Source organism: Pituophis catenifer, unplaced genomic scaffold, assembly GCF_029215685.1.
Source record: "Pituophis catenifer annectens isolate HBS135680 unplaced genomic scaffold, rPitCat1.0.hap2 SCAF_2, whole genome shotgun sequence".
Classification (NCBI taxonomy): domain Eukaryota; kingdom Metazoa; phylum Chordata; class Lepidosauria; order Squamata; family Colubridae; genus Pituophis; species Pituophis catenifer.
This window is the reverse complement of record NW_027256882.1, coordinates 272,121,561-272,135,438: the sequence shown is the minus strand read 5'-3', so window position 1 is coordinate 272,135,438 and position 13,878 is coordinate 272,121,561. Positions and strand designations below refer to the sequence as shown.

The window sequence follows — 13,878 nt, the reverse complement described above, 5'->3', positions numbered from 1 at the left end:
TACAGTATATGTGGTACCTTGCTCAGTAGTAGTAACTGTGAGACGGATCTTGGAGTTCTAGTGGACAACCATTTAAATATGAGCCAGCAGTGTGCAGCAGCTGCCAAAAAAGCCAACACAGTTCTCGGCTGCATAAACAGAGGGATAGAATCAAGTTCACGTGAAGTGTTAATACCACTTTATAATGCCTTGGTAAGGCCACACTTGGAATATTGCATTCAGTTTCGGTCGCCACAATGTAAAAAAGATGTGGAGACTCAAGAAAGAGTGCAGAGAAGAGCAACAAAGATGATTAGGGGACTGGAGGCTATGAAGAACAGTTGCAGGAACTGGGTATGTCTAGTTTAATGAAGAGAAGGACTAGGGGAGACATGATAGCAGTGTTCCAATATCTCAGGGGTTGCCACAAAGAAGAGGGAGTCAAACTATTCTCCAAAGTACCTTAGAGTAGAACAAGAAGCAATGGGTGGAGACTAATCAAGGAGAGAAGCAACCTAGAACTAAGGAGAAATTTCCTGACAGTTAGAACAATTAATAAGTGGAATAACTTGCCTGCAGAAATTGTGAATGTTGCAACACTGGAAATTTTTAAGATGATGTTGGATAACCATTTGTCTGAAGTGGTGAAGGGTTTCCTGCCCTAAGCAGGGAGTTGGACTAGAAGACCTCCAAGGTTCCTTCCAACTCTGTTATTCTATTCTATTCTAACTAGGTATGGTTAGCCTACACAAGAAAAAACTGGAGAGATATGGTATCAGTCTTAAGATATCTAATGGTTGTTGCACACGGTAGCTTTCTCTTGCCCTAGAAAAGATTCTATGCATCTTAAAGTTCTGAGGCTGAGAAACACTGGTTTCAACTAGTGTTTCCAGAGTCTTTCCTCAAGCCTCCGGGAGGGCAAAAACTGCTTCCCCTGGGGTCCGGAGGCCCTCCGGAGGCCAGAAACAGACCCATTTCCAGACTTCTGGAACTTCTGGAAGGCCCATTTTTCGCCCTCCCCCACACACTGGAGGCTTCCCTCGAGCCTCCAGGAAGGTGAAAACAGCTTCCCTCGGGGTCCAGAGGCCCTCCAGAGGCTAGAAACAGGCCTGTTTCTGGACTTCCAGAATCTCCAGTAGGCCTGTTTTTTGCCCTCCCAGACCCCTCCGCATGGCCCTGCACTTACCTGGAATGATGAACAGGCCACATGGAGATTCCTGGGCAGGGTGGGGTGGGCGGGGCAGGGTGGGCAGGGCGAAGTGGGCGTGGCCAGCCGGGGTGGCATTGGGGGGGTTTGTCGAACCCCAGCGATTCTTGGCTAGAGGATCGCCCGAACCCTGCCAAACCCCCAGGAACCCACCCCTGTCCTTATGCCTATAATTAGTGATAATATCTGGTCAAGAGCCAATTTAGTGTAATGGTTAAGGCAACAGGCCAGAAGTCAGGAGACTATGAGTTCTAGTCCCTCCTTTGGCACAAAGCCAGCTGGATGACCTTGGGCCAGTCTCTCCCTCTCTCTCAGTCCGCAGTGGCAAATCATTCCTGAAATCTTGCCAAGAAAACTGCAAGGACCTGTCCAGGCAGTTTCCAAGAGTCAACGCCGACTCAAAGAGGCCAAAAAAGAAAAAAGAAAAAGCCATTTGTTTTTTGAAATGAGAACACCATTAAGAACCACATGCAGAGACTACAACCTAAAAGCTCTAACAGCTTAATTATTCTTGAAATACCTTATTACAGAGAGGCTGTGCTCACCAAATTTAGCATGTACAGAACAAGTGATTCTTCAAGTTATTATTTGGGTTTTTTTTTTCCCCTACTTCAGATAAAAAATCTGAGATGATTCAGCAAATTGTTTTAATAGCTGCAAGCACAGTTATTAAAAACCAGTTATTAAAAATGCTCTCTGTCTACTCCAATCAATGTCAGTAGGAAATTGAATTTGTCTATTTAAATCAGTTTCACAGGAAATCTCATTCAAAGACAAGAGAACGGTGTATGCAGAATTATAAGATCGGTGAAAGTGTTTTAGGTAATCTTGTCTATCCTCTGCTTGATGTGGAAAATCCAGAATCTCTAAAAATGTTTCAATATCCACTCAGGGACTGCCCATTGCCTGACGAGTTAAATGTTGTCTACTCTTCCATAAATTTCCATCCCAAGAGAATAACCTGCACATTTAGAGATACCTGCCTAATTTCATGCAGTACTCATTTTATTCTCAAAAGCCCTTTGTGTACAAGAAGGTCAAACCTCTGCCTGAAATGATCTGTCTGTCCCCAACAGGACCAAAGAACAGAACATATCAAGAAGAGAGAAAAAGAGAGAAAGGAGATGCCAGGATAAAAGAAAACGAAAAAGGGGCCCCAGAAAAACAAAGAATGAGTGTCACAGTTCCTTTCTCAGATCTAGTATGTCCACCATAGATAATAGTGCGCCCTATAACCAGTGATGGGTTTCAAATTTTTTTACTACTGGTTCTGTGGGTGTGGTTTGGTGGGCGTGGCTTGGTGGGTGTGGCAGGGGAAGGATACTGTAAAATCTCCATTCCCTCCCCACTCCAGGGGAAGGTTACTGCAAAATCCCCATTTCCTCCTGATCAGCTGGGATTGGGAGACAGAGAATAGATGGGGGCGGGGCCAGTCAGAATTTTTTCTACCGGTTCTCTGAACTACTCAAAATTTCTGCTACCGGTTCTCCAGAACTGGTCAGAACCTGCTGAAACCCACCTCTGCCTATAACAGAAAAGCGCTCTGGAAAAGAATTTTTTCCATTCTGTTCCAGACTCAGAATTCTAATCCTAAATTTGAACAGCACTGCCATCCCTTGTCCTTTTGCTACTTTCAGGAAAATATTCCCATGCTGTCTGGCAAAAGAATTAATTAATTATAAATAATTAAAATGTCTCATACTTGGTCTGCATTCACGTTTAAATAGACATCCCATCTCTATACCATAGTCATTTAAACAGTTAAAAATGTAGTAGCATACTGTAAAAGAAGGTTGAATAAATGACTGTTTCTCTTACTGTATTTATGGCATGATATCTGCCAAAGCAGTTCTTTGGAAGAATTCTTTTTAAATGCCTGTTTAAAATAAATGATCCTTTCACTAATTTAAAATCCTTCATCTAGGAAACAAAATGGGGGCAACCAGTAGTAAGAACAGAAGCAGTCTTATATATTCCCTTAAGTGGAATTAAAGAGGAGCTTTGGATATGTAGTTCTCAATCCCCAAATTTACTTAAAGCAGAGAAAATATTCTGTCACTTTCATTATTTATGAGCTGTTTTGAGGGGCATAAATGAGCATCTTTCATTATATTATCATCTTTCTAAGCCTCTTTGAGTTTTTTAATTAAACTGCAAGGGAAAACATTTTTGGAACAAGAAACTAGATAAAGACTCCTTTGAGTTGGCCTGAATTCCAGATTATTTCATGAACATACCCATGTATTTTTGCTGGAAGTGATGAATAATTAGTCTTATCTTCTTCTGAGAATCCTTCCTTCCTTCCTTCCTTCCTTCCTTCCTTCCTTCCTTCCTTCCTTCCCTCCCTCCCTCCTTCCTTCTTTCCTTCCTTCACTCCTTCACTCATTCATTTTCTTTAAATGAAACAGCTTGTGATTGAATCTTGAGAATTAATTATCTGGCCAAAAGGGCAAAACAGAAAAGAGCAAAATCCTTTCAGGTTTTAGATAGTACCGTAAATTCTGTAGGTGATTCCGTGCAAGTATTTCTTCTCAGATTCATTACTATATTCTTATTTTATCAAATAAGATAATCAAGACAGAATTGTTGTTCCTAATGTTAAAATATGATTTAATTCAAAATAAAAAGATGTCATAAATCATTTGTGTTTTTAATTCATGCATAAATTTTATATTGGTAAGATTAATCACTAAATGGAAGAACATTTTTGGCCTTGAATGCTGAAGGAGGCACACTGAACGTCAAATAGACATGAAAGACTTCCGGCTTGGAAAGCTTTACTGGTCAGTGTTGTCAATATAGGCAGTTGGTTGATGCTATGATTTAACATGCCTTCCTTCGGCCAATTGAAAAGTTCATCATAGACTGTGATAAATATAAGTGTTTTAGCATCAATCTTCTTAATAATCTAACCAGGAATGTTGTTTCTGTTTGTGCAGCAACATATCATAGTTGCAAGTCCCTAGACATCTAGGTAACTCCAGGACTGCATTCTCTATCTAGAATTGTTCTAACTGGCAAGATAATTTCAAGACAAACACAATGCTGGAACTATGGCCAGGAGCCAGTATTTTCTGTTGCAGCAATGATCTCCTGAAACATCTGAAACACCCTTGACAGCAGACTCACCCACTTCCCTGTCAACATTGAAGAATCGATTAAAATAGAGATTTTCCATAAGGTTTTCTCTAATGTATGAATATCATCAGGACATTTTTGTTGTTGTTTCAAACCTTGAAAAACGTTTGATTCTAAAATATACCGTAGATGTTTAAATGCAGTATCTCAGCCCTGTTATTCTGGGTGTTATTTGTTCCTCATCCTGGAGTTATACAGTAAATTTTTGCTATAAACTGCAGTGATTTAGTTACTGAAATTAGTATACGCAGGACAAGCAGACCAACTGACCAACAGATTTAAGCTGTAGCATTCAAGGCCATTCCACATTCAGCATTTGTGTTGAATCCGGAATGGTATCATGCTGATGAGTTCACACAAAGTCATCCTCCTTAGCCAGCTAAGCTGATTATCTTTCAGCTTGGCTGCATGCAGTTTAATTTTAAACATTTGAAACACAAATTTGTGTCTTGCGATTTGTGATGGTAAAGCCGCATGGACCTTGGGGGCAGGTCTTTTTCTCATAACAAGAATTTTTGCATCACCCAGCTGAATTTTGAGCTCCCTAGTAGATTTCATAGCAAATGTGTTAGACATCTGAGCTAAGTTGTTCTAATGAGCATTACAATCCCTATACAAAAACAACAAAAGCTACCAAGCATGATTTCCCCATTTTTATATAGCATGACTTACTTATTCCACTTTGAGCCTCTGGGCTCCAAACCATTGCTTTCTCTCTCCACAAACATATTGACAGTGACTACATATTGAAATCTATTACCATGGTTGCCATTTTTGGAAAAAGTACCTATCTTGGGGGGGGGGGAAGGTTATGCCATCATTACAACTTTCAGGGGAAATTTGTATGCAAAAAATATGATGTCTTGACCATCAAAAAACATTTGCATCATACCAACAACTCAATTTGTTTTGTTGCAAAATGTACAGAAACACTTAGCTAGCTTCAAAATAGTTTGGAGAGGCTGGAGAAATGAAACAATATTGTGTAAAATGTTTTCACCGTTTAAGAGATAATTACTGCATCTTTCTTGCTATTGGAGTCTTGTTCCTTGAAGAAATTGGCCTATATTATCAAGATGATTCAAATTCCTTCTTGGCTTGCCTCTACTAATAACCCTCCTAATGACTGTCCTCTTCTCAGTTAAACACACCAATAGCAATTGTGTTTGGGTCAACAAGAATGAAGTAGAACTTCCGCCTTGGCTGAAATGTGTAGCAAATGGTGTGAGAAGAAAAATTATAAGAAACCCAATGAAATAAAGTTAGCAAGCATTAGCTATATTTGTTTTTCACCATTTTTGCCTTTAAGATTAAAGACTTTATGCTGTTCAAAATACTTCTGATTACTGGAACAAAGAGAAAAAGGTATTCTGATTGCATAATTGGATTTCTGTGTCATCCATCTTATTAGACATTGTAGTATCTAATGCTAAAGTCTCCTACGCTAGATGCACATGTAACTATTATATTGTCAATTGAGTCATCTAGATGTTTGAAGTTCAGCTTACCTCCATTCAGAAAGCATTTAATACTATATCTTTTTTGTATCTCATTCTAAGGAATCTACAATTAATGATGGACTGGTATGGACCTAGCTGACCATGCAACTGAAGTTCAGAACAATTAGACCGGGTTGCATTGAAGTTTGCATTGAACCAACCATTAGTTGGTTCCTGGATCCCACTTGACTCTGAATGCCTGGGTAAATGTTACTGAAGCTGATGCACCAAATTATAAATGTTCCTGGAAAATGCTACTTTGGTCATACTAGTATATATTCCCGCTACATGAAACAAATACATATTTTAATGAAGAGTGTCTGGAAACTATAATGAGTTCTAAATGCATTGGATAGGGAAAAGAGGTAGACATGTACCGTCTCGTTAATCTGTTTACATGGTAAGGGAAAATGGGTCTTTCTCCAGTCTTTTCAGAGTTCATGCGGCCAAGTTCTGAAGTGAGTCAACACTGATATGAATGTGCACTAGATCAGATTAAAAACTTTTCTTGGATTCAAACAAATATAGCTTCCCTTTTTACACATTATCTAGTTGAATGTGTGGAGTCTAGAGAAAAGAATGCTGTGTGCATAGCCTACATTCTCAACTGTTTTAGCACTAACTATTTCAGGTGCTAACCTGAAACAGATTGTTTAAGAAGCTGCATTGGAGCCTAATATGCAATTTGGTGTTTTGTTCATCACGATAAAGCCCTGAAATTTTCGTGTTTTCCTGAAAGTAAGACCCTGTCTTATATTTTTTTGAACCCTGAAATAAGCGCTTGGCCTTATTGCCATGAGCTCAAAAGCCCGATTGGGCTTATTATCAGGGGATGCCTTATTTTCGGGGAAACACGATATAACCAGAATCTGAAGAACTTCAGCCATTCTACCTTTTCAAAGTCCTTCCTCTGGGTTCTAACATCCCCAGTAGTACATTGGCTAGGACCATGAAGGAAAGTCTTTTATGGGGCTGGGTGAGCTCCCCTGCTCATCTTTTTGGCCTTCCAGAACTTAGCAAAAAAAGAACAATCCAAACATTTTCCAAAATGACTTGGATGGCTGTTTTCATTTTAAAAAACACATACCTTACTACTGTACCACTACTATTAATGTTTGTGATGATATACTGTGCTCCTTTTAAATAAGTGTTTCAATATTTCAAAGATTTCTGGAATTATTTCAATTGCTAATGTATAGTTTTATTATTACTGGCTTTCACCTTAACGTTTTTTATTTTCAGGAGACATAAGAATATAATAAATGGATTGAGTCACTTCTATGAATGGCAGCTTGCAAAGCAGACTCAAAAAGGGCAATCAATAGCTTTTGAGCCACACACTGTATTTGGTTGCAAAATGTACAGCCAATCAACTCCCTGTCCATTTCCTGGCCAGCAAGAAACTGACTTAAATTAATTAAAGAATAATTTATTTTAAATATGCCCAAGCCTCATTTTTAAAGCATTGATAATGTATACCTTATTCACATATTTCTGGTGGAAAGGACAAGATTACTGTATATTACATAAATGGAAAGAAAGGAACCTATCTTAAATCAGGAATAAACAATCAGGTGCATCTATAAGCATCAACATTTCCACAGTCACCTCCCTAGGCAATTTCAGGCTCTCTGTCCACCTTTTTTTTTTTAAGCATGTTTTTTATTTTAAAAATTAAACAAGAAGCTTGCATGTTGCAAAGCAGAGTCAGCAATCCACACAGACCCTATAGGTGTTCTGAGAACTAAAAATGGTAACTGTATCGTTTACTAACCTATATACTTGCTAAGGAGACCAACAACATAAGGAAAGATAGGGAACAAATGTTGACAACCACAGTGAATGAACATTTTATTTCCTAAAGACCATTACTTTGTGCTCCTAAATTTCTAACACCCAAAAAGATTATTTACCCCTGTACTAAAGCAATCCTGTGCTTCAGTAGTAGGTTTCAATTTAGTTTGTTATCGGTTCGCTCATGCGTGTGACGCTACTGGGCATGCGCAGAAGTCTCTGGGCGAGTGGGTGGAGCCTCCCGCCGCCACCACTACTCGTTTGCCCAATCCGGAGCGAACCGGTAGCAACCCACCACTGCTGTACTTACTAAACTGACCTGGTCAATTTGGGACTCTTAACAGCTGTATCAGCAACGTCTTATGCCTTAGCCATATTTGCTTTCTATCTGTTCCCTTCTCTTTGTATATATTTAGTACACAATAATTGGGACACAATTAACAAAAGTACATCCCATTCCATGTTATATAGTTTATCTTTAAATGGTATTGATTTATTAATCTAGAAATGTACTCATTTTGTATCCCTCCATTTTGCTTCCTGCCTAATGTAAATGGCCTCTGAAAGGAAATGCTGCACTGAAATGAACTAATACAGGAAAAATGGGGTCACCAAGGAAAGGACACTCAGTTGTGCTTAATGGGCCCATGATAAACCATGCATTTCTTTAAAGAGAAAAACATTTAGGTTTGGGAGCCACAGGACCTCATCTTTTCACCTTAATTTACCTCCCAGATCAATATGTGAATGTCTTGATTAAAGAGAAGATGGTTCATAGGAAAAAATGCTGCTGTTTTAAAAGAAATATCCATGCCTCATGCATAACATTACTCTTAAACTCACCTGGGCCTCAATAATTTATCTCCTCTGTTTATTTTACCTACATCAAAATCAAATCCACCATCAAAGATATTTGCATCCTTTCTGCTTATATAGTATCACAGCCAAATGAAAGAATGACTGTGCATTCTTTGTCTTATCCATTTCTGCTACATCTCAACAACTTTTCTTTTCTAAAGCATTCTCTAAATATATCTTGCAGCTTATGCTTCCATCTGCCACTACAAAAGCCTTGTTTCCCCAGTCCAGAAAAATTCAGAATTGTTATAACTTTAGTATTCCATCTCTGTCTTGACTTGACTTATAATGACATCCTGCAAGCTTTGAAGAGATCTCTTGACAAGGCATTTTTCCACCTGGGAAACTGGACTACTTGCAGATTCTTTCTCTTTCTGACTGCAAGAGTCATAGATAAAGTTCCTGAGAGCAAAGAGATGGCAGCCATATTCACTCCCAAGTTCTTAATTATTGCTCCTATTGAAACAATTACAGCTCAATGGTGAAATACACATTGCTATGAATTTAGCAATTTTTCAGTGGGAAAAAAAGTCATATTTAGTTCCAACCAGCCAATCAGTTGAGTGTATTAGATACAATGACAACAGTTCAGTTCCTAGAACATTTCCAAAAAACATTGATCTACTAATCAGCATTTACTAATGTTGATTACAACAAATCCACTAATTTGGGATCATTTTTGCAACCCTATTTTCATGGGAAAATATGCATGTATGAAAATACAATATACATTTTAAAAATCAGTATGAATATTACTAGAGTTTCTTTTTAACGAACTTTTACAAAACAAGGTCAAATTGTAGCTAATAAAATATGAAATCCAGAAAATGCAAATATGACATTGTCAATTATCCCTCCTATAATACCGCTGTTTTCTTTGGGGATATATGATCCCTTAACAGCAATCAGGACCAGAGGACAAAGCAGATTTTAGGATCAAACCAAAGAGAGGGTTACATAGGGACACTTGAACAAAATTCTACTAAGATAGGATGCCCTCTTGTCACCTTTATGCCTGCCTACACTCCTTCTAGAATGCTAGAAGCTACAAAGAACATTGATTGGATGTTGTTGACATCATTTTCATCATCATATACTGATATCTTATTTTCATTATTTGAAACTCAAACATTTAGATCACTTTTGCTCACAAGGTACATACTTTAAGCCACCTGATGTTCCTCAGCATCCATCAATATTCAACAAAGGAAAACAGTGTGCTTATTTTGTGAACATAGAGTTAAACTCTAAAAGGAAGCCAGGTGTGCAACCTGCTTCAATCTCTGGAGGCAAGCCTCTGGCATTATCAAAGCATGCCACTACAAAATACCAAATTCTAAGAATGTCAACTTTCCACATATATTACCCACAGGTGAGATATTCTGTTCCACCATCAAATAGATACTCTTAGTAAATATACCAGGGTTGGGATAAAATATGCTACATCAAGTCAATGAGAACGAATATCCCCAAACATATATATGTCATCCCTCTTGCACTGCAATTATTCTGGTATTGAGAAAAGAGAATTCTACATACAGTAGTGTCCAAAATTATGGAAACCTTTTGAGAAAAGTGTATTTTCTAAAACTAGCTAATAACGCCACTTTTTGGCGGGGAGTAGTACCATAATATTATATATCAATGGAAAGATAATTTAATGAAGAATGTAATGCAATAACTTTTATGAAGGATTTGCTATTAGAATAGCAGTTATACCGTAGTATAAAGAAAAAATGTGTAACACGTAGAAAAAAAGAGATATTCAAAAATTATCACCATAGAAAAAACAAGATATGCAAAAATTATCACGTCAGTTATTACTTAGTAGGGTAACTTTTAGCATGAATTACGGCCTTACAATGTCTTCCATAGAGTGAAACAAGTCTTTTAGTTCTGCAGCTGTTATAATGTGAAACCAAGATTGAATGATTGCTTCTATTAACTGGGTTTTATTGCTGGGCCGTTGACTAACAAGTTTCTTTAGTCGGTGTTATTAGCCATCAAACCTCAAAAATACACTTTTCCCAAAAGGTTTCCATAATTTTGGCCACTACTGTACATACTTTTCAATGTGAATATTGCTCCTCGGTCAAATTTGGAATCTTAGCTGCTTCCTTATAACATGTCATGATCCTATATTGCTATAACAAGTACGTGGATACCAGCAAGCAATTGAGAAGGACCTTTAATCAAGGCTGATGTTGTTTTTGCCTCCCTGATTATCATTTGACTTTTTAAATTTAGATATTATATTTATATTGAAATTACAGCATAACATTTGGAAACACTACTTCAAATGTTTGAAAAAATGAGTTGCCCATTAGGAAGACTAATGGCAGAGGCCATGTTGGTTTGTTCTTTGGTTGTTAGAATTTTTACCTCAGCTGCCTACATATTGCTATGGCTTTTATTATTACTGGCATATGGTGTTGTTAAAACACCCAGAATTATGAATTTGAGATGGGAAGACTTATAAATTGAAATAAATAAACATAAGAATAAATATAAATATAAAGAATGAATGAATGAATAAATATAAACCACATAGCAGAGGCTTGGATGAGAACCTAATAGCATGAAAGTGATTGTACTTTTTATTATATTTGGCTTTATTTTGAAAATATAAGTAACTAGGTTTCCAGACTCGAGAGGACTTTCTTCCCCTTAAACAGACAGAGAGGGATGGAGGGAAGGAGCAGAGAAAGAACATCCACCTATAGCAATTTGGGATTTACATGCTTAATGTACCACATTTTGTTATAGCTCTTAGCTATAATATTAAAAATAAATAATCACCCAAAATGCCATTTATTTCATTTATTTCAACAGCTCAGAGGTAGTAAAACCCTAATTTTAATCTACTTAGAATCCCTCTGGAACACTAATGAGATACTATATCATTTTTTTTTTATTTTATTCTCTATGTTTCATACTAAACAGGGTTATTTCTAAGAAGCACCCCTTGTTATCGTAGAGCATAAAACAGTAATAATAAATACTGTTCACTTGCAAAAGGGCAACACCATTTTACTGAATCACAGCACTGATCTTTTACATTTTATAATCCTGTGGAGTTTCCTTCCGCTTTGTAATTCATTTCCAATGAATTACACTATTTTAAAAATAGAAAGGTTTGCTATAATATGAAGCAGCTAGTCAATGACCTTCTAACATCTGGAAATGCTGCCAGAATAGAACTGGTGGTTTAGTAAAACAGGCAATTCTCTGAAGCTTTTGGAACAATTTAGCTGTTCTTTCTTTCTTTCTTTCTTTCTTTCTTTCTTTCTTTCTTTCTTTCTTTCTTTTCTTTTCTTTTCTTTTCTTTCTTTCTTTTATTGGTTCGATTTATATGCCGCCTTTCTCCGGAGACTCAGGGCGGCTTACAATGCTTTAAGCAATAGCCTTCATACTTTTGTATATACCTGCTTAGTAGGGCTTTTGCCCCCCTACCCCCAAGTGGTGTTCTTTTTTATACAAAGTCATCTTACTGCCCCCACAATTCGGGTCCTCATTTTACCTGCCTCGGAAGGATGGAAGGCTGAGTCAACCTTGAGCCTGGTGAGATTTGAACTTGCAGTAATTGCAGGCAGCTGGTGTTACTTAACAGCACTTTAGTCTGCTGCGCCACCAAGGCTCTTAATTAATTAATTAATCAATCAATTAATTTTATTAATTTTATTTTATTAGATTTTATCACCTCTTCCTCATATTTCCTCATATTTAAAAACTAAAAGTGACCAGACTTGAATTGTTTAATTTGCAAATTTACAATTTTTTGCCATTGTGAAATAGCATCAACAATTGGCAAAAGAAAGCTCATGACCATGATTGGAAAGATGTGGAAGAGGCCTTCATCCTGCAGTGGATATACAATGGCTAGAATGATGAATTTGCCATAGAAATTAAGAGATTATGAAGGATTTGGATGTTAAAAAAAAAAGGAAGCAGAACTGTTACTTCCTGGCTTTACCCAGACTTCTCAGGAGCCCTGTACTTCTCTTCTCCCAACATTTTCTTCTGATGAGGGAGAAAATCTCTGATGGGTATGTGGTGGTGGTGGGGGATTGTGGTGGATTAAAATGTGATGGAGAATTTGTGTCACTTTAGTAGAGCTGTCTTGTAGAGCAAAGAGATACATTCCTGCTTATGCAAGGTAGCTTTGAAAATTAAATTTAAATAATGTATAGTTAATAACAGGATAAAAATCACTGAGACAGTATGCAGGCAGCCCCAGAGAAATGAAATAACTATATTAATTCTCTTTCCCCACCCCTCCATTCTGGGGGGGGGGGAATCTACAAGTGGGTACTGAATTATTTAGGCTGCAGTTATGAAGAGGTGGGGGAATCAAGTCTAATTAATAGCACTTTGGTTATATGAGTAAGTTGAAGAGAACACTTGCAGTCCTTTCTGCTCTTTTGCTCAACTGTTTCTCTTGGCGTGTTTGTCAAGCTTTGTTTATGTTCCATACAGCAAGAAAATAAACTCTCTTACACTCTGTATTCTTCCCAAAATGAACTGTAGAAGTACTCCCAAGCTCCTGTACAACAGCATGGAGGATCGAGTGGAACCAGTGAGACAACTGTGCACTACTGTATTTCACATCTTTCCAAATCCTATTTCCTGATGTTAAAATGACACCATGACTCATCCCCTCAAGAAGATGAGTTTGAAAATAGCTGTACGGCTGTACTTTCTACTGACTTTTGGTTGCTACTGCAATAAAAACAAGATAAAGTACAGTTCATTATTGATTACGAAAAAGTTGAAGCCATTATATACAAAACAATAAGAACATTTAAAATTACTAGCATTACAAACAAGCCAGTACAAAAAGTGGGATGATAAGCTTACAAATAAGCTCTGAAGTACTATATTATTATAGAGTCATGTATGAATGCACCACTGGTCAAACTAATCAGGTTATTGTGTTGATTTGTCCTCTTTTAAGAGCTGGTTTCGAGATTCACATGGAAAGCTCATTTGCATGTCCCACTATTATGAAATCACTTTTGGAAAAAATATGACAGATTTGGCTGCTTCTAAACTCCTTTTTGAGATCAGGCTAAGCCATCTTTTCATTGACAAGCAAGGGTGTTTTTATTAATAGTTTCTGGTGTAGAAACTGACATGGATTTTAATCTGTTTAGTGCTTTTATTTATTTAATCTAGCAAATGCTGTTAGGCATTAAATTAATTTGAAATAGATCACGTTTAAACTTCAGTTATAATGTCTTTTAATTATGTTGTTATTATTTTGCCTGTATTTTATTCTAAGGTTGATTAAATATTTTTTAATGGGAATGCATGTTATAAATGTAGCAAGCTTCTCATTGTTAATTTTTCTTAAAAAAAATTCTCATAGGATCAATATTATGCTGAATCTCTAACAATTTTTTA

At 37.1% G+C, this 13,878-nt stretch overlaps 1 protein-coding gene across 1 annotated transcript in view; it reads right to left on the bottom strand.

Annotated features, from left to right (window-relative positions):
- Positions 1-13,878, bottom strand: part of HCN1 (hyperpolarization activated cyclic nucleotide gated potassium channel 1) — a 166,223-nt gene that overhangs the window by 115,379 nt on the left and 36,966 nt on the right. The window lies entirely within an intron of this gene.